The sequence below is a fragment of the Cupressus sempervirens genome, chromosome 11, assembly GCF_028749045.1.
Source record: "Cupressus sempervirens isolate cs-2001-9-10 chromosome 11, ASM2874904v1, whole genome shotgun sequence".
NCBI classification, from domain to species: Eukaryota; Viridiplantae; Streptophyta; class Pinopsida; order Cupressales; family Cupressaceae; genus Cupressus; species Cupressus sempervirens.
This window is the reverse complement of record NC_143128.1, coordinates 414,597,988-414,623,899: the sequence shown is the minus strand read 5'-3', so window position 1 is coordinate 414,623,899 and position 25,912 is coordinate 414,597,988. Positions and strand designations below refer to the sequence as shown.

The 25,912-nt window shown below is 34.9% G+C and overlaps 1 protein-coding gene and 1 pseudogene across 1 annotated transcript in view; both read left to right on the top strand.

Annotated features, from left to right (window-relative positions):
* The window catches only part of LOC149530216 (heme oxygenase 1, chloroplastic-like), a 114,335-nt gene that overhangs the window by 17,160 nt on the left and 71,263 nt on the right, over nt 1–25,912 (top strand). The gene's annotated exons all lie outside the window — the stretch shown is intronic.
* Nucleotides 444–25,393, top strand: LOC149530217 (iron-sulfur cluster assembly SufBD family protein ABCI8, chloroplastic-like; annotated as a pseudogene).

Sequence of the window (25,912 nt, the reverse complement as noted above, 5' to 3'; positions counted from 1 at the left end):
TATAAATGTAAGAGGTGGCTGCAATTGGAAAACAGATACCAAATATAATGGCAGTGCTTAGTACATTTGCAGCAGATCTGGGAAAACTAACATGGTATTAGAGCCACTGCAAATGTATCAAAAGAATAAGATGCTAAAGAAATGCAATTAAGGTAAGGGAGTAAAAAGACAAAGTTTGGAATTCCAGAAAATGAAGTTTGGAATAGAAGAAAATGCAGAGTAGGGTAATGCCCAATCTTCATACCCAAGACATAGATATACAATGACAAGGAAGATACAGAGGTGGCAAATGGTGCCAGCTGAAGCCAACAATTGTCTCTACACCTATGAGTGCTTTGCAAATTTCGTATTTACCAAAGTCTCACATCCCCAACACAATTGTTTTGAATTTGTACGACAATGGCAGCAATAGGGTCGTATTCTAGGGTGAAAATAAAAATAAAATGTTGACTTACACTTCGTCTTCTAATATCCCAAATGCAATGTCAATAAGAAGAAGAAGCATCGGGTGAAGGCATTCCATGGGAATTGCAATTTGCGTAGAAGCTCCTGATGAGACCATGGTGGATAGAAGTGGAAGCATCATCAACATCCCTTCAAAGTCAAAAGATATGGACCAAATTTATCGGTATCTTAATAAGGATTACAAGTGGGGTGTTGTGGCAGATGTAAAATTTGAGTCCATACCTAAAGGTTAGTCAAAAGAAACTGTGAGGATTATTTATGCTAAAAGAATTGAAAGATCCCTGAGATGCCCTTGCTGATTTGTTGTAGTTTTTAAATTAATAAACTATATTTTCCTGTGATTTCTTTGATGGTCTTTGAGAATAGATAGAAATTGCAGAAGGTTTTGTTTTTGTTTTGTGTTTTTTGATAGTTTTCACAATAGTAATGAATAATGAACAATAAACATGAGAGGAGACTGAAAATAAATAAGAACATAGAGCCAAATCAGAATTGCTATAAATCGTACCAGGCAAATTTCTATTTATAAAGCCAAATAATAAATCCAATGCGGTTCCAAGGAGCTTACATCCAACAATGATGCCAAACTGCTGGAAATGACAGCCGTAAGATTGCAATGAATCACGTCCTAGCTGAAAGAATCAATCTGTAACGCTGAAACCATAAATCTGCAACCTGAATCCACAATAAAGAATGGTGTACTCTATCCCTGATAGCAACGCACACTGTCTGAAGAATCCAATGCCAATAACTGCTGAGGGCTACGTCCCAGCCAATCCAGAACCTGGGGTTTGCGTCCCAGATGAAGAATTGCTCTCTCAGAGCCAATTCACAAAAACAAGTTTTTCAATATGCAAAAGATAATCTTAGAATGAAGCTTCCATCTCCTTATAACCCCCTCTCAATTGCAAATCGAACCCTAAGTGTCTCCAAGTGGTGTTGTGTAGTGAAAATGTTATAATTTCTTATTTTAAAGTGGTCATGTTACTAGAAAATGAGATTTTTCCTCATAGATAGAATTCCATTCACTGAAATGCCCTGAGACCAAAGAGAAAGATTTAGAGAATTTTGAGACCTTTCCAACGAGCTATCACATCATAGGATGCGCATCCAGATGAGGCCAAAAAACCCCTTATTACTCCAAAATGGCTAAAACTTAACCTTATTTAATTTATTTAATCCAATTTAAGAAATATTTAAATATATTAAAATATTTCCCAAATGGTCCCAAAAGACCCAAAATGACCAATCAAACATGAATCTGACCTTGTCACTTGTCTGTGATTGATGCCGAACAAGATGGGTCAACTGGCAGTCCATCCCTAAAATCTAGGGATGCTCCTAAAAAGTAAAAGACAACCCCAATCAACCAAAATTGAGTCCCAATGACTCTCCCCTACTGTGTGCACCTCTGAGAGAACTGTCACTGAACTGGGAGTTCCTCCTAAAAAATAGGACATGCATTCTAAGTTTCCAAAACGTTCGCCGAGGTCTCCAAATGCTTCCTAGACCACTCCTAGTCAATCCCTACAAATTAGGAATCCCTCCTAAATTGTAGGAAACTATTGTCTACTGCTTCAAACTACTTGGGAAGCTCATGCATGACTCTCAAAGCCCCTAGGTTGGTTCCCTCTACGCTCTGTTGGCCTAAGGGAACCAGATAATAGATCAGCCCTGCTAGAAATGTTGTCACTAAGGAAGGGCAGAAATTGGGGACATGACAGTCCTCCCTTCCCAAAGATTGCTTGTCCTCAAGTAACGTCAATCCAAGTCCACAAACATCAAGCAAGTCCATACCATAACCAAGAATGATCCCAGGGTCCCAAGCCATCCTGGAAGGTTTGTAGTTCCATCTTCTAAAAACATTGTCCTGCACTGCACCCAAACAAGTAACCTCCTGAAAACCCCTTGAAGGAAGAGCAATCAAATACTGTACCAACTCTGTCAACTCCTCAATGAACTGCTCTCTGAAAGAACCAAACTGGAACACTAAAGGCGGAAACTCTAGTAAGCCTACATTGGCTTCAACATCCTCAACTATTGAATTGCAAATCCAAGTGATTCCAGGATTCCAAATCCGCCTCAAAAGGGAACCACCATGCTGACGCTTCGTCACTCTGATATAAATATTAGTGAACCACAAGTTGTGAAGCAATTCATTAGGACCCTGAAGCACCAATGTATCAATGAGACCAGGGCCCGGATCCCAAACCAAAATACCAAATGTGTTGAATGAGATGAAGAAGTATCTCAACCACACTCCATGAAACATACATACAATGAAGCAGACCAGCAAGGTGTGAAAGTGAACTCCCATAAACCAGTATTCCAACCCAAATGACCACCTAACAATGCTGCTATAATTCTGACCAGCAACTCGAATGATATCATAGATGTCATCATACCAATGCCAAACAACAAATGTCCCAAAGAAACATTCCTTAATGCCCTCATACTGAATCATGGATGTAGTCAATGCCAAGTCAAGTAGTAAATGATTCCAGCTTGGACAGCCACTAGTCCATAAGGAATCGAAGACTATGGAGTCACCAATCAACAAAGATACCACTGCCATATCAATGGATGTAGATGACAAACTCGAAGATGAAGTATGTATGCCATCATGAGAAAAACCAAAGCATGTGTCATTTGTACCCAACATTGTAGGATTATCAATTCTTGAATCCCATATCGATCTGAGAAATGTTGCTTCACCCAACCACTGCGCTACTCTAATGTAAACATCTGTATACCAAAAGTGAAGCAACTCAACATGAATCCACTGAAGAAATACCCAACACATGTTGATACCAAGATCCCAAATCTTTGCACTGACACATCCCTCCGGCATGTTGATACTCATTATGTTGCTGTTGTGAAACTGTACCTCATCTAACCAACTAAGAACTTCACTCCAAATGAAGTCACAATTACTACCAACGACCAATGCTGTTAGGAATTCACATATAAGCCAATCATCGGCAAGAAAATTTTGTTGAATACTTTTCCAAGTCCTCCAAACAGCTGCTGCAACTTTACCTATATTTCCACAAATTAGTGTGCCTTCATTAAAAGTTGTTAAGTAAATGTTTTGTTTAACCATGTAACCAACGAAGTCCCTTATATTCTGATCTTGAAAGCCCAATGTAATATTTAAAAAGTCTGAATCTTCAATCAAAAAGTACATCTTCCCTATCATATGGAAGAGGTAATAAACCCATTGATGAATGAGAGATGTTTCTAATTCTCAACAAAGACAAGCTCTTTGTGGCTGGTCCACTAGGTATGCAACTTAATATATCAACTACTCTTGGTAGGGAAGGATCAACTTCACACTTGAACACCCCAACTTGAATGTAACCAACCCAAGGTTCAAAGTTTGACTCATGAGATGAAAGAGAATTGCTGTTCAAAGTCAGAAAATCAGAAGTATGTTTATACCTTTCCACAATGTTTTTGCGGTCTTCTCTTGCCTCTCCTTCCAAGGTAGGTGACTCCTCTAAAGGTGCTGGTCCATGGGGTGTGTTCAAACGAATATAACATGTCCCATTAACTGCCTTAGCTGCCCAAAATCTGATCCATACCTGTATCTCCATAACTGATGTGTTTTCCATTACTAACAAACTCCAAGGTGTAGTATGCCAAACAAACAAAACATTATCAAAATGCAATATCTTCTTAGTAAACAGACTCTTAGTCTCCCTAATCATCTCTTTAAGACAAGATGCTTCATATGATCTTAACAATTGTCCTTCCATTGTAGATGATGCATGACTAACTAAATCAGTATCAATAATGTTCCATTCCACACAAATGAAAATAACACTTGTGGCTGGTCCATCAAGTGTGAAACTAATATCATCATTGTTTGGAGCCTTTAAGGGGCTCTTTAAAAGAGGAACGTCATAAACTTCATGATGCAAACTAGACCAAACTGAGTTTTCTAAATTATAACTCTTTTCCTCTTCACACATCTCAACATGCTCTTCTTGTGGACTTACCTCAAGAAGCTCTTCCCTTGTATGCTCAACATCCTCACTTTCTTCCCTTGGAAGAAATAAGGATCTAATGTATGACTCTCTTTGTCTTCTTGCATTATCAAGCTGATTGCATCTTTCCTTGACCTCTTGTAAGTGTTGTCTTGCGTGGGCAGCAAGCATCTTGGCCTTCTTAGCTCTATGTGACCATCCATTGCAAGTCTCTTGAGCCTTTTTCACATCTTCCAAGGTGGGGTAAACACAATCAGAACTTTTGTGGTTTGAATCCACAATATAAATCTCATGTGCAACACACTTAACCTTAGTACCATCATAAGAAGACTCAACAACCTCATTACTTTCATGTGAAATGGATGATACCACATGACTAGAGCTACTGTTGCAAAAATTAGAATAGGTATCAGACCTTGGAGACATGCTTTCAGCATCCCTAATGGACTGATCCATGATTGTAATCTCTTCCATTTTGTGATCAACTTGATGAATCAATGGTGTGCTGTGTCTCCTCTTGATCTAGAGTTATTTCTTCTTTAGGAATCCCACATGATGGCTGATTTTTGTTTTTCATAGGCTGCAACTCAAATGATAATACATCTTCATGCCTTTCTTCTGCATACCCTGCAAGTGACTGATCCATTATGGTGTTTTTATCATGAAGATAGATAGTTGACACAAATCTTCTTTCTTACATGAAAACATATCATCAACTATGGCATGGTATTCCTTTTTTGCAAGCTTAACCTTATGACAAATTTTTGGATGCATGTCAATGTAATCTTTGAAATGAAAATTCTCCCTAACATATTGAAGAAGAGTATTATACTCCTCAAGTATGCTAATTACTTCCGTTTTCTTGTCTAGTGGCAATGGATCCTTTCTAGAAGAAGATGATGATCCACTAGTGTGTCCAAATTTTCTTGACATAGAATCATTGAACTGCTGCAATTGAAGCTTGAATTTTTGTTGTGACTGTTCCCATTCTTTCCATAGGGTTATATTTCTTAACAATTTTGCCATAATGAACTACCACGTTGACCAACTGAAACTAACATGCCAGAGCAAAAATCGACCCTGTACTGCTAATATGAATTATCAAAACTTTTGATCTAGTACCCAGATGCCAAAATGAATTATCAAAATTTTTTAGCCAGTACCCAGATGCTGAAATGAATTATCAAAACCTTTTATCCAATACCCAGATGCCAAAATGAATTATCAAAACTTTTTAGCTAGTACCTAGATGCTGAAATGAATTATCAAAACTTTTTATCCAATACCCAGATGCCAAAATCTGTTGTGACAATTTCTCACAAACCCTACAGGCTGGTAGGATGTAGGCTCTGATACCACTGAAAGATCCTTGATAGATGCCCTTGCTGATCTGTTGTAGTTTTTAAATTAATAAACTATATTTTCCTGTGATTTCTTTGATGGTCTTTGAGAATAGACAGAAGTTGTAGAAGGTTTTGTTTTTGTTTTTTGTTTTTTGATAGTTTTCACAATAGTAATGAATAATGAACAATAAACATGAGAGGAGACTGAAAATAAATAAGAACATAGAGCCAAATCAGAATTGCTATAAATCGTACCAAGTAGATTTCTGATTTAAGCCAAATAATAAATTCAATGCAGTTCCAAGGAGCTTACATCCAACAATGATGCCAAACTGCTGCAAATGGCAGCCGTAAGACTGCAATGAATCACGTCCCAACTGAAAAAATCAATCTGTAACGCTGAAACCATAAATCTGCAACCTGAATCCACAATAAAGAATGGTGTACTCTATCCCTGATAGCAACGCACACTGTCTGAAGAATCCAATGCCAATAACTGCTGAGGGCTACGTCCCACCCAATCTAGAACCTGGGGTTTGCGTCCCAGATGAAGAATTGCTCTCTCAGAGCCAATTCACAAAAACAAGTTTTTCAATATACAAAAGATAATCTTAGAATGAAGCTTCCATCTCCTTATAACCCCCTCTCAATTGCAAATCGAACCCTAAGTGTCTCCAAGTGGTGTTGTGTAGTGAAAATGTTATAATTTCTTATTTTAAAGTGGTCATGTTACTAGAAAATGAGCTTTTTCCTCATAGATAGAATTCCATTCACTGAAATACCCTGAGACCAAAGAGAAAGATTTAGAGAATTTTGAGACCTTTCCAATGAGCTATCACACCATAGGATGCGCATCCAGATGAGGCCAAAAAACCCCTTATTACTCCAAAATGGCTAAAACTTAACCTTATTTAATTTATTTAATCACCAACTTAGGAAATATTTAAATATATTAAAATATTTCCCAAATGGTCCCAAAAGACCCAACATGACCAATCAGACATGAATCTGACCTTGTCACCTTTCTGTGACTGATGCCGAACAAGATGGGTCAACTGGCAGTCCATCCCTAAAATCTAGGGATGCTCCTAAAAAGTAAAAGACAACCCCAATCAACAAAAATTGAGTCCCAATGACTCTCCCCTACTGTGTGCACCTCTGAGAGAACTGTCATTGAATTGGGAGTTCCTCCTAAAAAATAGGAGATGCACTCTAAGTTTCCAAAATGTTCGCCGAGGTCTCCAAATGCTTCCTAGACCACTCCTAGTCAATCCCTACAAATTAGGAATCCCTCCTAAATTGTAGGCAACTATTGTCTACTGCTCCAAACTACTTGGGAAGCTCATGCATGACTCTCAAAGCCCCTAGGTTGGTTCCCTCTATGCTCTGTTGGCCTAAGGGAACCAGATAATAGATCAACCCTGTTAGAAATGTTGTCACTAAGGAAGGGCAGAAATTGGGGACATGACAAGAATGAACCTCCATGGTTGTTGCAATTCACGCTAAATGCTTATAGATAATGGCTTAAAATGAGTGCACCTAAATGGTTTGATAATACTTATGGCCTTATTAACTTCCAAGACTATTGTTAGTACGCTGCGCCAAAGCAAAAAGAGAGCAGAAGTAGAGCTTGGATGAGGCCATGGATCCTCAGCTCCTTGAGACTTAAGAAATTGTGGCTCCCTCTAACAAAGCAGAGGCAACAAGCTGATGTTTCCATGGATGCTATTTTGATAGTGTTTCTATTGCCACAATGTATAGGAAAACCCTTGAGGCTGCAAGGGTCATTTCCTCCATCTTTGAGGCAGTGCATAAGTACCCCAATTTCGTTAAGAAGTATTTGGATAGAGTTGTGCCCCCCACTGATAACAATTATTCAGCTCTAAATTCTACAGTATTCAGTGACGGGTTCTTTGTTATATCCCAGTGTGATTTTGAAAGAAGATGATAGCATTGGAGAATTCTATTTTGTGGCCTTCACAAATAACTATCAACAGGCAAATATTGGGGAAAGAGATGATTGTTGTAGGAAAGAATTCACGGAGCAGGATCATTTCTAAAGGTATCTCTGCTGGTAACTCAAGAAATTTCTATAGGGTAATGGTGCAAATACAACCATCTTCTCACAATTTCAGAAGCTTTTCATTGTGTGATTCGTATGTTACATATTAAAATAAAGTGAGAATTTTGTATTGAGGGAAAATGTGATATAAACCCACCACCCCGACATGTAAAACGAGAGGCATAGACTATTGATTCATCCCATGTATAGGAGTACCGCCATGTGGAGCATGGAAAGGACCTTAAGGGTCAGGGCACTCAATGACCGCTATATAGCCACATTTATATGATGACGACAATCTGCTAGCGTGGCAGATATATATTATATTAAATCACACTTACCATGCTTCTTAAAGAAGCCATAAGAGTTGAGAAGAAATCCTACATAGGCACTATGGGATGACAGTGATGATGACTTATGAGATAATTATTTTTGTTATCTTCGTTACTACTCATTTATTTTTGTAGTTACCTTAGATTATTCTATGTGGCATAATATGTTGAAAATATTGATTAAAGTATATCTATTGAAAATGGAATACATGCATAGATGTTCAATGTATATACTTAAATTTATATATTTAGTATATTGAAATAATGGGAATCATTCTCAAATTAATGTTCAACAGAATGAAAGATTAAATAAAACTTAAAAGGATATTGATGTACAAATGAGTATTTATTATCCTTGAGTATTTTATTAATCTAATCATTGTGGTCTCTCCCTTGTATTTCTCTATGAGCATTTTCCTTAATCTTTTCCTCCGAGAATGTTATTGTAGGAAGAGGGAAATTGAGATCTAGACAGAGCTTGACATTTCATTAGAGACAACCTTGAAAGAGAGGGAGCAGATAGAGGATATGATTTAGTCAACTTTCAGTGATCTCGGTCATATTGATTCAGAGGGAGTAAACCATGTAGCAATGAATTCTCTAGCGATTAATAAATTGTAGCAGTTAAGAGGACTGTGATTTATGAATATACCTTGTGACTATAATTTTAATGGGCTTATCCCGTGTGTATATTATGAGGAAGTGATGACTTCCAAATGATGTCACTTGTATTTGCATAAGTTATTGAAAGGTGACAATCTTAAAATAACTTAATTTTCTATAATGATGAATATCTTACGATGTCTATGCAAATCATAATAGATTATACTTTGCATAGTGGATGTTTATATGGTAAGCATTATGAGAATGCATGTGCACATACCTTATAAACATTTTGTTGAGTACATGGTGAATGTTATGTATATTGATATTCTAGAAGGCCATTACACAAAGTACTTGGTGAATATCATGCATCTTGATTTTCTGGAAGACCATTACTCATAGAGTACTTGGTAAATATCATGCGACTTGATGTTATGGAAGGCCATTATTCACAGTATTTGGTGAATATCTTGCATCTCAACATTCTGGAAGGCCATTACTCAAAGAGTATTTGGTGAATATCATTGATATTTTGGGAGTTCAATACTCGTATCATATGTGATATCAAACATTTTGAGTAATTGGTGATATCATGTATTTTGGGAGACCAATACTCATGATATCAATTTTTTTTGAGTACTTGGTAGATATCGAATGTCGATATTCTAAGAGACCAAGACTCATGATATCAGATGTGATATCAAACCTTATTTGAGTATTTGGTGAATATCATTTGTTGATATTTTGGAAGACCAATACTCTTGATATCAAATGTGATATTAAAATGTTGAATATCTTCTGATCAAAGATTTTTGTATATTACATTGAGTTTAATATGTGGTCATGTGTTTATCCTCCCTAGCTAAGAGGGAGTGTTGATGCTTTGGAGCTTTACTCGGATAAATTACAACAAGATATGCATATGTGATATATATATATATATATAACTAAGATATTTTAATTATGTTAATGAACAAACATGTCCCATTAAGGGACATACCCATTCTCTCAGGCTCTTACAAATATAAGAGGTGGCTGCAATTGGAAAACACACACCAAATATAATGGCAGTGCTTAGTACATTTGTAGCAGATCTGGGAAAACTACTAGCAAAAAACAAGTATTGTTATCTTTAATTGAGAAATTTGAAGAGAATCATTGTGCCACAGTTAGAGTCTATTTGGTTGAAGGAAATCAGTCGAGAATCATTGTGCCATAGTTAGAGTCTATTTGGTTGAAGGAAATCAGTTTGTTATGGATATGAAAAAACATAATGCATGTTTTTCTTTGATCCCTAGAAAGAGGGAGAAACAAGATGAACTTGAGCATGCACTTGAGGCTAGACTTTGTTGACAAAATTTCAAGATATTATTTTAGATAATGTACCTGCAAACACCTCCTGTGAGAAGTATTAGTAACTGTATGGATTTGATAAAGCACCACATAGATTAACCCATGCAAAGAATGAAGAATTGAATAGACAAGTGCAATAGTTGCTTGAGAAAGGTTTGATCAGAGAAATTTTGAGTCCTTGTGCAATACCTATTGTATTGGCACCCAAGAATAATGGAGAACGGAGACAGTGCATTGATTTCAGAGCTATAAACAAAATAACAATTAAGTATAGGTTTCGTTTGTCTAGAATGGATGATATAATGAATTGTTTGAGTGGAGCAAAGTATTTTAGGAAGATTGATTTGAAGAGTGGGTATCATTAGATTAGAATCAGAGAGAGAGATGAATGGAAGATTGCTTTTAAGACTAATGAGGGTTTGTATGAGTGGTTAGTTATGCCTTTTGGTTTAATTAATGCACCTAGTACTTTTATGAGATTGATGAATGAAACTTTGAAGAAATTCTTGAATAAATTTGTGATTGTATATTTGGATGACATACTAATCTGTAGTAAGACTAAAGAAGAACACCTAATGCATATTAGACAAGTGTTGCAGAGGTTGAAGAGAAAATTTTGTTGATAAACTTGAAAAAATGTTCTTTTATGAAGGAGGAGATTGTATACCTTGGTTTTGTGATCTTTGCTGATGGATTGAAGATGGTCCTGAAAAAGTGAAGCTATTCTTGAGTGGCCTACACCTAAAACTGTTGTAGAAGTTAGATCATTTCATGGATTGGTGGGTTTCTATAGAAATTTTATTAGAAATTTCAGTTGGGTATGTAATACTATAACAGAGACAATGAGAGGTGATAAAAAGGAATTCGGATGGACACATGGAGCAAACAAAAGATTTGAAAAATTGAAACAAAAGGTAGCAGAATTGCATGTGCTTGCTTTGCCTGATATTAGTAAAGTTTTTCAAGTTGATTGTGATGGTAGTGGGAGTGGAATTGGACCTGTTTTGAGTCAGGAAGGCAAGCCTATAGCTTTTTGTAGTGAGAATTTGAATAATGCAAAGGGAAAATATTTAGTCTATGATCAAGAGTTTTATGCAATTATTCAAGCCTTGAAGAAATGGAGACATTACTTGATGCCTAAGGAATGTGTTGTACACTGCTCATAAAACTTTACAGTATTTGAGAAGTTAGAATAAGTTGAATCAGAGACATATGAAATGGGTTGAGTATGTGCAACACTTTTCTTTTGTTTTGAAGCATAGAAGTGGACAATCAAATAAGGTAGCAAAGGCATTGAGTAGAAGAAAAAGGTTGTTGACAAAGATGAGAGTTGAAGTGCTTGGGTTTGATGATTTGAAGAATTTTGTATAAAACTGATCTTGATTTTGTAGAACCTTGGAAAGCCTTTTGTTAATGTTTGATAACTTTTGTCGGATAAACATATGTATAATTATATGAGATATAATTGAGTTATAAATATATGAGATAAGAAATTAATATAATTATATATATATATATATATATGATTAAATATATTATTATATTAATTATCAAATTAACAAATAGACATGTCCTTTCGTCTATTCATCTACCTATTCTCAATATATATCTAAAGAGGATGTTGCATTTGGAAAACACATACCAATCCGGCAGTGCTTAGTACATTTGCAGTGATCCTTGGAAAACTATCATGGTATCAGAGCCAAACTGCAAATAAATAGACATTTATACACATCACAAGTATTGAAATTCTTTACATATGGAATATTTAATTACAGTGGCATATGAAGGACATAAGTAAGGAAATCATTCCTCATAGGCAGTCAATGCCTCAAATAGAACAATGGACTTCTACAACAAATATCGGTTGGAAATTATAAACCTTTATTTTGAGTGTATACTTTGTAGCAAAGGACTATCTTTGAACAAGAGGAAATAAAAGTTGAGTGTCACTATTGATGTCTGATTGGCTACAACTGTACAGGATCTGAATGTGCATGCCTTAGATGATGAGGCACTCCTGCATTAGCATTGATAGAGATCAATGTCTAGTTAATGGCTCAGATGCAATCAGGAGCAACATGTTGCATAGTATTATGCAGATGTAAGATCATGAGGTGAGAGGCTCAAATGTTGGATCTTCTTAGGAATGTTGGCCGATCTAGGTTTGCTTGAAGGAAATATTAATGTAAAAGAAAATATTGATGTTGAAGTATTTCACATATAATACTTAACTATCATGGCAATAGGAGTTGCTATGACAACTCTTCATGGGTTTGACCCATTTCATACTCCAATGTTCTCACTCTGTACATGGCTAGCGGCTAATATGGACTAAGGACATATTAGAAGAAGAAATGATACATGATATTTAAGGCCAATAAATGATGAACACTAAATGCAGAGACAAGGATATTGGTATCAATAGTATGAGTATATATGGGAGGAAGCAGATTGTTCGAGCACATCGAATAAGAGAACATGATGGAAAAGGTGAAAACAGTCTCAGTCGAATACTGCTCAACATTAAGATATTTACAAGAGTTTAGATATCAATAAGTTTGCATAAAATAATGAATGTCATCATATGCGGACTAAGCGCTTATGGAACCATCGACACTTTTATAAGGGGATTATAATATAATATGCAATTAGACAAATTGAGATCTATGATGATTGCAAAGAATATTGATACATTGGTAGTATAAATAAAGGAATTACCAGTGTGATATGATAATAACATAAAAGAAAGATAGTAATAAAAAACTACAGTGATAACAGGTGACCATACCATGGAAATGTGTGGACCCTGTGCATTGGGTAAGGAAGGAAAACAAGTTTTAAAGCAGGAGAACTCCCACAGTTTATTGGTTGCCACGTAGAAGGTGGACCCACCTAGGAACATTAAATAAGAAAATCTCAGCCCGTGCCTAGATTTGTACACAAGGGGGAATTCAGTCTAGATGTCAATTTAATTTGATTAAATTAAATATCAATTATGAAGTAAGGAATAAAACAAGTATGAATTGCTTTAATAGAATAATCAACCACCTTCTAAGAGATATGATCTAAACATAAAGACCAAGTTGTATATGGATATTGTACAAGGTAAAAAGTATTGAAGAGTGATCAATAATCACCATATATTCAAAATATAGGTGAATGAAGGAGGTCATGTTAAGTTCTTCATGTTTTGGAGGGACAAGGTGATAAAATTGTAGATAAGTATTTATTATTCTTGAGTATTACATTTATCTACTCATTGTAGTTTCTCTCTTGTATATATACTAGAGAAGTGATTTGCCTTGATATTTTTTTATTTGAGTATGATTCTTGCATGTAAAAGAGGGAGATTGAGATTCAGAGGGAGATTGACATTTTAGGCAACCTTGAAAGAGAGGAAGCAGATAGAGAATGTGATTCAGTTAATCTTTGGTGATCTCAGTTATATTGATTCAAAGGCACTAAACCATGTTCAGATGGATTCTCCAGTGATCTATAAATTGTAGCAATCATGAGAATTGTGATTGATGAATATACCTCGTGGCTATGTGATTTTAATGGGCCTACCCCTGTGTACATCATGAGGAAGAGACGACTTCTAAATGATGTCACTTGTATTTGTAGAAATTATTGTAAGGTGATGATCTTACAATAGCTTGTATTATGAGATCAAATAAATTGAGTCAATGGTGAATGTCTTGCATCTTTGATATTCTGGAAGACCAATACTCGTGATGTCAAATGTGATATCACACCTTATTTGAGTACTTGGTGAATATTGGATGTTGATATTCTGAGAGGCTTGATATCAGATGTGATATCAAAACCTTTTGAGCACTTGGTGAATATTATTGATATTCTGGGAGGCCAATACTCATGATGCTGAATGCAATATCATATGGTGGAAAACTTTTGAGGTATCTAATGAGATATCCTTAAATTTTGTAATACTACCAATGGTGTAATATTTGTCTTTTGTTCATCCTCCCTAGCTAAGAGGGAGTGTTAATGTTTGATAGCTTTTGTTGGATAAACATATGTATAATTATATGAGATATAATTGAATTATAAATATATGAGATAAGAAATTAATATAATAATATGTATGATTAAAAATATTATTATATTAATTATCTGATTAACAAATAAACATGCCCCTTCGTCTATTCATCTACATATTCTCAATATATATCTAAAGAGGATGTTGCATTTGGAAAACACATACCAATCCGGCAGTGCTTAGTACATTTGCAGCGATCCTTGGAAAACTAACACCTTTAAAGATCACTTAACAAATGAGCAAGATAAGTGGGTTGATTATTTTATGCAGGAAGATATGTTGTTTAAAGAAATTCAGTTGTGTATACAAGAGGATCTATAAGAGAAAATCATTAAGGAGAGACATAGTGGTGGACTTGCTAGACATTTTGGGATTGATAATACAATGAAGTCGATTTTTGAGAGGTATGTTTGGCCATAGATTTATGAGCATGTTCAAGAGATGGTGAAGAGTTGTAGAATTTGTAAAGTAGCTAAGGGAACTAGTTAGGATGTGGGCTTGTAGACACCTTTACCTATTCTTTGTAAACCTTGGGAAGATATCAGTATGGACTTTGTTTTGGGAGTACCTAGAACTCATAGAGGTAATGATTCTATCTTTGTGGTAGTTGACAAATTTTGTAAGATGACACATTCTATACCTTGCAAGAAGACACCAGATGCAACAGACATAGCAGATCTATTTTTCAAAGAAATAGTGAGATTACATGGATTATCTATGACTATTATTTTAGACATAGATATTAAGTTTACTGATTACTTCTGGAGAACACTTTGGAAAAAGTTGAATATTGAGCTTAAGTTTAGTTCTACATTTCATCCATAGACAAATGGACAAATTGAAGTTGCAAACAAAAGTTTGGGTAACTTGATGAGATGCTTAATTGGAGACAAACCTACTAATTGGGACTTGATTTCAACACAAGTAGAATTTGCATATAACAATTCAATGAACAAAAGTTTTAAGAAGATTCCTTTTGAGGTTGTGAATGGAATGCTGTAATGTCCCCTTTTTAGCATTTATAGCATGATGTTGTCGTTAGCCTATTTCCTCACAGTCCCGTAGGCTAACCAGGACATTAAAGGGGCTTAGAAGCCATTTGGCCTAGATAATTTCAGTTGCAGGTCTTTTTGAGGGGTTTTGAGGCAACTTTGGGCATACTTACTATTTATAGTAAGTCATCTTGGATATGGTCAGACATCCTGTGGGAGCGGTATGTCGATGGTAATTGTTCAAAATCGACAAGAAGACTTGTTTATCATTGATAAGATTTGTTATGCACTGATAAAGCTATTTTATAAAGTTAAATTTAAATATTTAACTTTATTAATGCATAGACTATAATTTGTGGAAAATATTTAAATTAAAAGAGTCCCCTTTATTTTATAACTCATTGGAGACATAAGTTACATAAAGGGAGTTATCTTTTATCCCACATTGAGAAAATGAAAGATGGAGCTCTTGTGAGAACACTATAAAAGAAATGGAAGAGCTTCTATTTTAGCATGCTTGGAAATATCAAAGAAATTGGGAAATTTTCTAGAGATTGTCTCAATAGTTTGAAAGACGAAATCCCTTCAAGCTGAAAATCTTGACGCCATTGAAAGATATGGTCTTGGGATTCAACATAGTAGCAATCCGAAAAATTAGATACGAAAAAGCAGTCTGAAAAAGCGGAACCGAAAAAACAGGCTGAAAAAGCGGGTACGAAAAAGCAGTCCGAAAAAGCGGAACCGAAAAAGCAGTTCGAAAAAAACAAAGCAGAAGGGACAGCATTGAAGGAAATTATTACAACCATCTACAACCAGGTTCTTTTGTTAGTATTGCTTTTTAGGGTGTTATAAGCTTTCAACTGTAAGTGTGCATTATACCAGCATTATCATTTTGTAATCCATGTAAATGCCAAAGTCTTGGCCATATTTCATGAGCATTGTATTTTTCATTGCAATTAAGAAGATAATAGTTGCTGATGTCATTTAAGCAATTTAATATCATTATTTATCAGCTAGTTAGTTTGCAAACCAACTGTTTGTAAAAATGTCAGTTGGCTGTAGGTGTTCATTTCTCATGCTTAGATCATATATATGCACTGAATATTGTCAAAATTAGTAGCACACTCATGTTAGGTCATTGTGTAGTCCATTGTAGTCTTCTAGCACAAGATTCTCATTGATGCAAATTGAAGAAAAAGTCATTTGAAGCTAGCTGAAATACTATATCAGCCATACGTCCCTTGCATGTGAATTGTTTGATGAAATTCCTTGAGCTTTCATCAACATTTTTTGAGGGCAGATTTGAGGAGGGTTATTACAAATGCATCCTAGAGGTACTATAGAATTAAGAAACTTGAATACTGAGATGAAACGTGGTGCTGAAGCTGAGCAATTTGTGGACTTTATGAAGAATTTCCATGAATAAGTGAGGAGTAATCTAAATAACAATAATCAAGAATATAAATAGAGAGAAAATAAGAGAAGACATACAACTTTTGAAGTTAGAGATGAAGTAATGGTACATTTGAAGAAGAGAAAATTTCCTGTTGAAACATACAATAAAATGAAGATGAAGAAATTTAGGCCTTGTAAGATTTGATCAAGTGTGACAATGGAAATGCCTTTGAAGTTGAATTACTTGAAGACATGGATATTTCACTTATTTTCATTATTTCAGACATCTATAAATATTTTGGTCTGATGAAAAGATAACAAATAATTCTGATTATCCTAAGAAGAAAACAAAAGGAATTGACAAAATTTTGGATACCAGAGTAAACAAAAACACTAGAGGAAAAGATTACAAAGAATATCTAGTTCAGTGCCAAAATAAACTAATTGAAGACGGTTCTTGGATATTTTAAGCTGAGTTGGATCTTTATGATTCTTCTTAGAACATTAGGGCTTCCTGATGTGGATATCACTCTTTATTTGCCTTAAGTGTTTGATCCAGGAGCATCTTGGGTTCTTTGGTAATCTTGCATTAACCAAAAATATTTCCTTTTTATTGTTCCTCTCTATTGTTCGTGGAATGGCCTTTTTTGTTCGTGTTTGTTCTTTCCGCATAGTTGGTTACCTGATGAGAACCTATCGTGGATCACTCTCCTGTGTTCACGGAACTTCATTTGATCTCACTGCCTTTCTCTTTGCTTGTAGCATGTTCATTTTCTGACATGTCGAGCAATGTGTGGTTGTTTGCTTTTGCAAGGTTTTTGTGATATCAAGGCTTTTTGCGGCCTTTGGGATCTCTTCTTGGATTGCGTCTAGACCTATATTTTATCTCGTGATGTTAGTTTGCTTGATTGTGTGGTCTCTGATTTTCCTTTTGGGGTAGGACCTATATTTTGATAATAATTGTATCTGTCAGGCCGAATTGTGGTCTTGATGGCTATATATTTGAGATCTAGGATAGTAATTAGGTAGAATTAAGATTGGTAGAAGATAAATAATATGAATTTGACTCTGTAAGCCTGAGCTTCTAAGCTTGCTAATTGTAGTTTGAATGTATATGGCTGCAACTAGGTAGGCCTTATGCGTGAGACAAGGAAAAAAGATTGTCTCAGCATATCTACATTGGGGTCAATAAGTTGGGTGGATGTTTTGCAACCGACAGTTTTGTGAAAATCTAGTTGCAAAATAAGTAGACCAGCCACAACGTATGAGACAAAGTCTTTCCTACCTTAAAGGGAAGGCTCCCCCTTCTCACTATTCCTTGGATCAGCTCAAGGTAAGCAAGAAGTTGAGAGATTCATAAAGGGTGTTTTCACTATTCTTTCCTCTTAACTTTTAGGAAAGAATCCACTTACACGCGGAGTGAGTAATGGGCAAGATGAAATCTCTAACTACACTTCTATCTAGAAGCTGTAAATCCTTGAATCAGCTCAAGGTAAGCAAGAAGTTGAGAGATTCATAAAGGGTGTTATCACTATTCTTTCCTCTTAACTTTTAGGAAAGAATCCACTTACACGCGGAGTGAGTAATGGACAAGATAAAATCTCTAACTACACTTCTATCTAGAAGCTGTAAATGGTGATACCAATAAACCAACACCAACTCAAAGGCTGATTGAAAGCATATTGGTTTGGCTTTAAGTCCTATTTGTGTAATTTATAAGAAAAATTACTACTATTGGGGCGCAAAGACTTCCAGAAGTAGATGATCTCTATTCTATAACTTATCTTTAGTTCTAATTTATTCTATAAGAAAAAACACTACCATTGGGGCGCAAAGACTTCTAGAATTAGGAAAATTCTAACTATCTTTCATGAATTTGAGATGGTAACATAAGCTACAGTCAAATCTTATAGTCTATGTATTACCACAATCACTCCCAATCAAAACTTTGACTCCGATTGTTTCTTAACTCACTATGCTCTATTATTGAACACACAATAATAACATGAATCAAAGACAATAGGCACAAATTACAGTCAAAGCTTCTAATTTTCTCTATCACAATTGCTTCTAGTCAAAACTTCGAATCCAATTGCTTCTTTTATTCACCTTTCTCCCAAACTTGCACTACACAATCAAAGCCATGCTTGCACAAGTGTGGCAGAGCTTTCTTGCATACAACAAAAGATGATTTTACAATGAGAGGGCACTCCTTTATATAGACAAAGGAGTTGAGAAAAAAATAGAGGAAAAAGTGGGAGCAACTCAACCAATTTTGACTCAGTAAAACTAGGTGAGAAAAATTATTGGATTACATGTCATAATGATATGCAATCGAAACACATGTAATTACATATTTCCATGCAATTTATTCTCTCCAACTACAAACATGAAAACTAAAGAAGGAAGAAGATGAAAGAGAGTTGAAACAATCCTAGGGATTGTTGTGAAGGGCCTTGTACTTGGTGATGCTTGCGGGATCAGAGATTCTTGTATTCTGCACAACTACATCCTCTTTGATGAGTTTCTAGTTGTCATTTGAAAATGCGATGTGATCAATCTTTTTTTAATTTGAGTAGTCGTGAATTCTCCTTTGTAGATTGACACATTTTGGAGTCTCTAACACTTTGAAAACCTTCTTGATGGTGCCCGATTGTAAACTCAAAACAACTTTCCATTAGCACCTTTAGTTCTTTTAAAAAAAAGAGCTTGGCGCATTCCCACACGAACTCAAGTTCCGTGGTAGCCATTGGGAAGATGGAGACCAAATGAATTACTACTTCTTGAGGATCAAAGCATATCTTCTTGATGAGATGTCTTTGTTCTTTGAAGAAGTTATGACATATCTTGAAGAATGTTCCGCAACATGAAGATAAAAACATCGTCCAACGAGATTGGATCCATGAAAACTTTGGGATTTGAGTTATAATGACGAATCCATGAGGGATGAGTGTTCGAAGTATGGATTAGATACTTATGGAACACATATGATGGCTGGAAATGAATTGGAAAACATATTTATTTGGGTGAAAAGGGCCAAAATCGGACTCTCAAGGGTGGATTGCATGTGGGAAAAGATGGGCTTTTGTAGGTATGGCCAAGAGTGCAAGTTGGGATGCATATGGACGTGTGCAAATAACAACTTTGGTGTTTAAAGGGTAATCTTCTACCAAAGTCAGATTCTTCGGATGCAATTACACGTAAAGTGATTCATATGTAATCATGACTTGATGTAATCATGTAATCAGGTTCGAAGGATGAGATAACATGTAAGTGGGTTTGGAAAATGGATTTATATGTAAATGCATATGAAGGATGGAATTATATGTAATTGAGGGTGGAGAATGAGATTACATGTAATTGCTCTCAATATGTAATTGCATATGAAGGAAATGGATGCAAAATGCTTTGACATGAATTTATATGGAAAGGTGGAAAGTGAAATGGATTCAATATGCACTTGCATTCTTGGAAAAAATTCTTCAACTTTCTACCAAAGAAAGCAAGCAAACAAACAGGCAAAACAAAAATATACCCTTTGCTTTCAAACATGACAAAATATCAAGTTGCTCTCCTATATGCAATTTCGAAATTGGAATTTGGGGAAATTCCAAGCATTCAAAATTTGAAGTTTTCATCTTATTTAAAGGAATTTTGCACAATACATGGCACGTCTTTGAACAAGTGTACAATAAAAAGCCATAATATGCACAAAAACAACAAGATAATCATGAATCGACAAGCAAAGTTGAAAATGTCGACTTAATTGGAGATCAAAGAGCCAAATATGGAGGATTAATAGGTTTGAATGATTGACTTTCCTCCAAATTCGAATCCAAAAACAACTATATTGACTCCTTCAACTTTGCAAGTGATGGATATTGATGAGCATTGAATGGACGTTTTGGCAAGGATATGCCAAAAAAATGGTCTTTTTCCTTCAATACACAAGTCATTTTTATCAAAAATTCCAAGTAGAACCCATTTTTGTGAAAAACGTGGTCTCAAGATGTAATAACATGAAACATTTTTTGAATGGGAATGCAACAAAACACGATCTCCAATGGCAAGATCATGTATTAAAATGCCAAAATGCCTGCCCTTTGGCCCAAAGTGTGATCTTCAAACTCCAAATCTGGCCGTTTTTGAGCAAAACGTGATCTTCAAGGGCCAAGAAATGGATCATTTTTGTCAACAAGATACAAAAATGTGGACACCAAATGCATGAATATGCAAGGAAATGCAAAAAAAAAGATTTTATGCCTTGGAACGAACAAATCTGGGCGTTATCATAAAAAATGTGCTCTTGGAGGTCAAGAACATGGGCGTTTTTGACCTTGGAAGAAAAATGTGGATAAGTGCAAACGCATGTGATGGAATGCCTAAATGCACTCTAGGAAGACCTTTAAATGTTTTTAAAATGCATGTGTATTGACCTTTTTTGCAAAATGTACTCTTGGAGTGCCTTTGCATATTTTAAATATGTAAAAGACAAAATGCATTCTTTGAGCTTCATTACATATTTTGAAAACTTGCTTTTGGAGTAGAGATGCAAAACACTCTCTTGGAGTGTCTTTACATGTTTTAAAGTTTGTCAAAATGATGCAAGTAGTGCAAAAACACACTCTCCAAGGCTCATTGCATATTTTAGAACTTGCATGTAAGTGCCAATCCTTCATAAACACACTCTTGGGAAGGCATTGCATATTTTGAAAATATGCAATATGTAATATGTTTTTAACAATTTTTGACTTTAGAAAGCCAAAATATGGGCTCAAGTTGCAATTGCATGTAAAGTGGATTATATGTAAAGAAGGTTTTTATGCAAAATGGACTCTAGGAAGTCCATTAAATGCAATTTTAGTGCAAAACACAGTCTTGGAGGTCCATTACATATTTACGTGTAAATGGGTTAAAAGTTGCTTTTACATAACTTAAATGATCAATTAAGCACATGTTTAATTGTCTTTGTGAAAATATCACTTAATTGGATAAAAAATAATATTTTCACTATATAATTTAATTACTATGTGCAAATGTCATTTAAAAAGTAATATTTACTTAGATGTTTTAAATTAAAACATAAAGTAACTCAAAAAAATAAAATAAAATTATATAGTTAATAAAGTCACTTAAGTGAAAAATTTAAAAAGTGGCTCAACATGAAAATATAACATAAAGTGCTCTATAGTCACTTAAGTGATAAAGTAACTTAAAAACATAGCATAAAGTCAATTTATGTTATATTTTTCAAAAAGTGAATGTCAACATTAAAATATAAAATTGCATCTCGAGGTAACACTTTTTGGGCACTTAAATGGTCAGATCTTTTGACTGTCAAATCCAATTAAGGCCCAAGATATACCGAAACGAAGGAAAACTGAAAGCAATGATTTGAGCAAAATTCAAAAGACCAAAAGTAAACAAACACATACTCAAAAATGTGAAAAAAGACTTTGAAGGCTTCAAAAATCAAGCATAGGCTTAATAAAACAAAAAAGACTCGACGGAAGTCTTCAGTAAAAAATTCATTATGAAAGTTGGGGTCGATTGGTTGATCAATGTTGACCAATTAAATAATGAATTATCTTAGAGAAATGCAAAACTAGTTGAAAAAGTTTTGTACTATTACCTACATTTTGTGGTGACAAAATGTAGGACAACACAATATAAATTGGTGTTTCTTTCATATTCATGTCAGCTTCTGTGTGTAACTCTAGTAGGGTGGTTGGTGAGTGTTCCTTGGGTCCACTTTTTCCCACCATCCCTTGCATCATTAGTTTTAATTGTTGAAATCAAACAAATCTCATTTTAAATTTTTGCAAGTTTGCTTCTAGTTTGAACACCTTTATTTTTGTCATCTATGATATGATTTTCTGAATGATTCAATCTTATATACCTTGGAGTCTTAGGATTTGCATGAATTGCAAATTTGTGTGTATGCTTCTTCATTTGTAATCACTTCTTCATCTTGATTCTCCAAACCTATCTGAACCTGATTCTGAGTTTGTGTTTGTGCTTGTGTTCTGTGATTTGCACTATCATCCTCATCATTTGAATCATATCCACAAGGTCTTTCTTGTCCCTGATTGCTTTCATTAATTTTCACATTTGTATTCTTAAATATCTTTGTCAACCTATTATTGTAATATTTGTACACCTTGCTCCTTTTAGAATAATCAAGAAAGATACCTTTATTACATCTAGGATCAAAACATTCCTAGATCTTCATCTCTTTGGATATAACATTTGCTTCCAAAGATTTTGACGTATTTCACAGTAGGAATAATGACCATACCATTGTTCATAAGGAGTTTTATTGGTTCCACCTTTGATTTGCACTCAGTTCAATGTGTATACAATAGTCGTAACAATTTCTCTCTAATAAACATTTATAACATTTCCTTTAATCATCATTGTCCTTGTAGTGTCTAGGATAGTTCTTTTCTTTCTCTCTGCTATACCAATTTTTCTGTGGGGTTTGCAGTGCATACATTAATTTCTTTATCCCATATTCTTCACAAAAAGCATTAAATTCATTAGATGTGAATTCGCCACCTCTCTCGGATCTCAAATACTTCAGCTTTAAACTCATCTTTGTCTCAACCATAGCTTTAAAGATCTTGAATTTGCCAAAAGCTTCAGATTTCTCCTTTAAGAAAGTAACCCACATCATCCTTGAATAGTCATCAATGACTAATATGAAATATCTATCTCCATAAAAACTTCCAGCACATAAACAAAATGCACAAGATCTAACAATCCACTCGAAGAATAAGTTTTACTTTTAAAAGTAGATTTAGTTATCTACTCATTTAACATCTCTTACACATAGCATTAGCATACATCAATGATTTAGGTATATTTCTCACTGCCTTAGTAGCACTTATCTTCACAATGTTATTCAAAATCCACATGACTCAACCTTTTATGCCATAACCAACTATTATCGACTTGAGCATTCAAACATCTTCTTTCAATACAATTCAAATGAAAGACAATACCTTTGGTCTTCGTACCTCATGCAATTTCAGTACCTAAACTTGCCAAGATTCTACACTTTCCATCATTGGATTGAAGATCATAACCTTTGTCAACTAACTGTTCAACACTCAAAAGATTATACTTAATACTTTCAACATATAGGACATCACCAATATTATTCTTACCATCAAGAGTGATGAATACATGGATCAAACAAGGAGTATCTTCACCGAATCTATCAACACCACTATCATACCTTTCCAACCTTACAAATTTGCTCTTATCTCCAGTCATATGATGGGAACATCAATTGTCAATCACCCATTCATCTTTTTCCTTAGTATGTCCTGATGGAACCCAAATTTTCACAAAATTTAGGGTCTCCATTTAAGCAATAATGTTGGAGATTTGATGGAGCCTTGGCATGGAATGGGTCCTTTTTTATGGCCTGATGAAGCAACAATGTGCAAGGAAAATAAGTTATTAATATTAGACAGAGTTCCAGATTAGCCACCTAATAGGAACAACAAATCTATGCATGGAAAAGGAAGCAAGGACATTTTTTTTGACTATCTTGAAAGTCTCAAGCAGTTTCTGATCGTTGATATATTCGATGATTCTTCCAGAAGCAAAATATTCAATGATTTTATTTAGCAGCATTGTCGAAGGTCAGAATTTGCCTAATGTGTTAAACCAGGATTGTAGAAATTGTAAATGCCTTTGAGGTCAAAGACAAACCAATGAAAGAATAGGAATGATCAGAATAATGAGAATATCCAAGACAGTAGCAAGTGCACAGTAGGCATTCGTAGCAGTCAATTCATTTGCATTCTGCTAAATTTTTTTTTGCTGATGGGGATATAATCCACAGAGACATTCAAACTTATATGAAACAAAGAAGTTTACGTGCACACAGCCTGAGTTATCATTCAGGCCTCTATCATTGCATATGATAAATTGAAGGGAAAGTGTCATAATATATGAATCTGGCAAAGCATTAGCATCCACAATAGCAATAAGTTGGCATATCATCTTTGAGATTGTGATGAGTATTCATGGAAGAGGCTCTAGGATATCATCTGTCCTATGATACACAATTTCATTATTCAGAATATTATGAATTTTGTAGACTTTTGCCTTTCTTGGTATCTTGTTCACACAGTGACTCCAATAATATACATAAAGGAGGACTTTGCCTGACTTCGAAATGAGACAAGAATTATGCTCCAACACACAACAATAAAGGATACGAGTGACGAAGGCCATTAGCGAGCATGTAGATTGGAAATGGCTATGATGCATGAATCAAGTCTCATAGGTTCCATCGAAATCAAATCCTCAAGCCTTTCATAAGGGGTTGAATGACCTTCTAGATAATCATCATTCCACCAATTTCAGAAACGTTTGTAGTAGATATATGCACCGTGAGTACATTCGGATGTGGGAGTCATCATACAGAGGAACATCAGATAAAGGAAAGGAGTTATTAATGGACAGACCTTGAGTGTTGCCATTGAATAATCAAACAAATCTATAGCCCTTGCATCCTGCATCTGCACTGAAGCTTTAATTTTTATTGATCGATTCTTAACATATTCCCTTTTGTTGTAGGTATACGAAGGAGCAAAGGCACTTGACGTGAGGCGCATACGTGTTGAATGGAGGCGTAAAAATGGCACTTCATGGGAAGTTACTTGGAAGCCTAAGTATGGATGCTTGCCACAAATTGGAGAAGCCAGAAGGTTTAGAAGATATTCGATGAGAATAAAGATTAGCCTATGTGGATATGAAAAGTCACGGTTTATAGAGTAAAGAATTATCGCAGATTATCTTCTACCTTAATAAAATAATATTAGTAAATTTGACATAAGATTAGTTTCTTTTATGAAGAGGTGCGATCGTTGAGGTATGCCTCTCCATCTACTATAAATTTAAGATGTAAGAGCCAAACCGGGGGAGAGACACAATTCAATATATATTTTAAATTTTTTACATATCCTATGTCCAATGATATATATATATTTTTTTGATAAAGAAAATGACCTTTTGAACTAAGCCCGTGGATTTGAGTTATTGGGTGAATTTTGTGCGATTCAGATATATTCACAATAGATGGATCATCTGTAAGGAATGCCTTTATTGTGATTTTATTTTCGGCATTATTATTTATTTTATATTTGGGAGTTTTAAACTATTATTAAGTTGTGTCCTTTGTAAATGTTTTTCTATTTCCTTTCTATAAATATTTTAATATTCGGATAAGTGGACTGGGTCATAATTGCATTTAAAATTTGATAAACATAAATATTGTGAAATATTTAATTATTTTCA